Source organism: Hippocampus bargibanti, linkage group LG14 (genome assembly GCF_051943395.1).
Source record: "Hippocampus bargibanti isolate YZ-2025 linkage group LG14, ASM5194339v1, whole genome shotgun sequence".
NCBI lineage: Eukaryota > Metazoa > Chordata > Actinopteri > Syngnathiformes > Syngnathidae > Hippocampus > Hippocampus bargibanti.
In genome coordinates, this window is record NC_142747.1 from 15,830,809 (window position 1) to 15,834,586 (window position 3,778).

Here is a 3,778-nt window from a genome sequence, read left to right on the forward strand (position 1 = left end):
GGATTTAGTGTATTCATTTGACCATTAGTGTATTCATTTGGACCAGCATAACAACCTTTTAAATCAACACCAGGTGACCCTTAAAGGACAACCAACACCATTTTTTTGTTTCCTAACTGACATCAGAAAAACGTTTTATAGCATCTAAAATACCCAAAACGCGCACGCAGGCTGATATTTTTAGTCAAATGCAAAACACCAATAAAAATGACTGAAAGTGTCCCAAAACTACTTCAAAATTACCTCAGAAAGTTTCAGTTTCAGAAGGTCCCGCCCCCTTATTCGTGACGTCACGCCAGGACGTCTTGCCTTGCTCGAGAATCAAAACAATGGCTTCAGATTCGGAGAAGATGCTTTCTTGTTACTCATCCAGTTACGAATATGATTCACATAGTTCTGAAGAGGAAAGCATAAATGTTTGCAATCAGAATCAGAATCAGAATACCTTTATTCGTCCCGCAATGGGGAAATTTGCAGTCCACAGCAGCAATTGAAGAGGGATGGGGTTGGGGTGGGAGTGAAAGGATAGAAAACAAGATATTCTAAGCATAACAAAATAAAAATGTCAACTGTATACTGTGCAAATGTAGATGTGCAAAAACCGTTCTATAAACAAGACTGTACATAGTGCAGAATCAAGAGATGCATTTAGATATATTGCAACAACCCATATTTACAAGTGTCCAGTTTTTTTTGTTTTTGTTTTTTTTTTCACATGTGATCATTGGGAATTGTGAAGCCTGACAGCAGTCGGTAGGAACGAGCGGCGGTACCTCTCCTTCTTGCAGCGCGGGTGTAATAGTCTCTGGCTAAAGGAGCTACCCAGAGCTGTCAGGATGGGCAGGAGGGGGTGGGAGGGGCTGTCCGTCATAGCTTTTAGTTTAGCTAGCGTCCGTCTGTTGCCCACCTCCTCAAGAGAGTCCAGCGAGCAGCCCACGACAGAACTGGCCCGCTTGACAAAGCGCTCCAGTCTTTTTCTGTCCCGGGTGGTGATGCTGCCTGACCAGCAGACAATGCCATAGTGGATGGCTGATGCCACCACAGAGTCATAGAAAGTCTTTAGGAGTGACCCCTGAACTCCAAAAGACCTCAGTTTCCTGAGGAGGAAGAGGCGACTCTGTCCCTTTTTGATTAGGGCATCCGTGTTTGTTGTCCAGTCCAGTTTATTGTTGAGAGTAACACCCAGGTACTTGTAGGAGGTCACCCTCTCAATGTCCGAACCCTGGATGTTCAATGGTGCAGGTGACGATTGTTTCCTGCAGAAATCCACCACCAGCTCCTTGGTTTTGCCAATCAATTAAAGAAGTCCTTCCGTCTCATTTTGAGGTGTCTGGACTCCAATGTAGCATCCCAGAAAATGCTCAAGATGGTGCCCAAGCTCCATTGGAAATGGGATGATTTGTTTGGTGGGAATTTGTGTCAACTAGTGTGAAATAGTAGTCTTGGTGCAACATACAACGAATCACCATCACGTTATTTATGTGTTTTCCTTCTAATTTCGCTATCAACACGAAGTTTCAGACCAAACAAAGTACGCAAAATGCATTGTGTGTCGCTTTCTCGCTCAGGGGCGTTCCAGATGGGACGTCACGTCAGGCATCGTCATCAACTCGAAAACAAGATTTCCTGAATATTCAGCGCGAGTCTTAAAACGTAAAATATAGCTATATGCCGTGGAATTTTTGTAAAATATGCTCAGTAGAAGTCATTTGAAGTGATTTTACAAATTATGGACACAACTTGTCCGGAGGCATCGGTTGTCCTTTTAACACAAAGAGAATCACATTTCCTGTCATGCAAACAAGTCAAACATTGACAAAATGGGACGGCAAGTTATCTTTCATATCTTTCCGAGCTGAAAGTTTCTTCATTGTTGTGACAGTCTAATGAGAAGAAGCACATCAATACTATTTCATCTCCCTAAAAGGTGTATTTTGTGAATTCCAATAAGTCATTTTATTTGAGTGCCATTAAGCGCCCGTGCTTCGCCTGCATGAGACGTTTTTTTTTGACCACTCAATGGAGACAGTCATCAATGAGTGAGTGACTCATTCCTCCTCTTCGCCCTCCCTAATCTGAAATATGACTTAAATGACGTCATCGCCGCTTGTGTGATTCAATCAGGAAGCCCTCAAGGACGAGGAAGGTTAATTTTATTTACGCAGACATACTTGTGTGGGCAACCGGCTCAGACTCTGTCATTTCTCACCTCTGTGACTAGTGAGTGTTCGTCCACCATGTGATTGATGGCTGTCCATTATTTTTGCATACCAAGTAGCGGTCTGCATGCGTGTGTGTGTGTGTGTGTGTGTGTGTGTGTGTGTGTGTGTGTGTGTGTGTGTGTGTGTGTGTGTGTGTGTGTGTGTGTGTGTGTGTGTGTGTGTGTGTGTGTGTGTGTGTGTGTGTGTGTGTGTGTGTTGGCATACAGTTGGTCAGCCATGATGGTCCAAAGAATCTGACCCGTACATTCAGTCGACAGGAAGCACATTCTGAACTGTTTCCTGTTTGTGGCCCTTTCTCTCATACTTCATGGCTAATGTCTGATAACTTTTAAAATCACTTCATCATCCTTTGCCCAAACCCGGACTGAAATGACTGGGCTGTGACCTCATGCTTAATTTATTTTTAGTATGTATGTTTTTAACATTTAGCAGACCACAACACCACTGTTTATCTGATCGAGCCGACCAAAAAGGATCAGACAATGTACAGTAGAGGGGAAATAAGCTTCTCCATAAACACAGATGCAATAACACTTGGTTGGAAATATGTTTTGTTCCATTTTCAAACCCCCAATTTGAAAAGTCACTATGGTTCTATGCCGCTAAAAGTGAAGTCGATTTAATATTGGTCGTTAAGATAACAAGTTATCTACTACTCCTGGTATGTACAGGCCCATGTTTAATTTTGAATGATTGTCATAGTTACCGTATTTTCTAGTGTATAAGGCGCACCCAAAAGCCTTTATTTATTTTTTCAAAAGATGACCCTGTGCCTTATACGCAGGTGCACCTTAGATGTGAAGTAATATTGAGCAACAACAGGTCTCGCAACTACTGTCGGCAGCCACAGACTCCGTTTTACCCTGTTGAAGAAGTAGTGCATAACCCCAACATTTAATGTAACACCTTATCATGTCGCGTGCCTTATATTTGGAAAACTATGTATTTAATATATTAAACTTGGAAAAAAAATAATTGCAGGTGCGCCTTATAGGCAGGTGCGCCACATATATCGCAATACAGTAATGTCTCGTTATATCGATATCGGTTATATCGATAGTACTGCTTATTACGATACTATTTCTATGAACGCAAGGAGAAAATTTACATGCCGCAGGATCGGATATATCGATAGTCCGGTTATATCGATATTTTTTCAGACTCCAGAGAATATTGATATAATGAGACTTTACTGTAGTTTGAAAATTCACCATTCAATGGGGTTGCGCCTTGTACTTATACACCGGAAAATACGGTAATTACTCAGTCACTGCCATTCGTGAATCTATTCGGGAATTGACAATATGACATAGAGCGACATTCCCGGATTTGTTCCGTTTTTTTTTTTCTTGTTTGGGTGCCAATAAAATGCTGGCTATGGCCTTTGGCAATGTTTTTACCTTCCACAAAAGGGCAGCATTTCCTTTTTTTCCATATTAGCGCTTTGTTCCAGCTTCCACTGTTGTTAAAGCGCTATATAAACCAATATGCATGTACAATATTGCAATATATTTTGGACAGCTCATATGTATATATGTATGTATGTATATGTATAT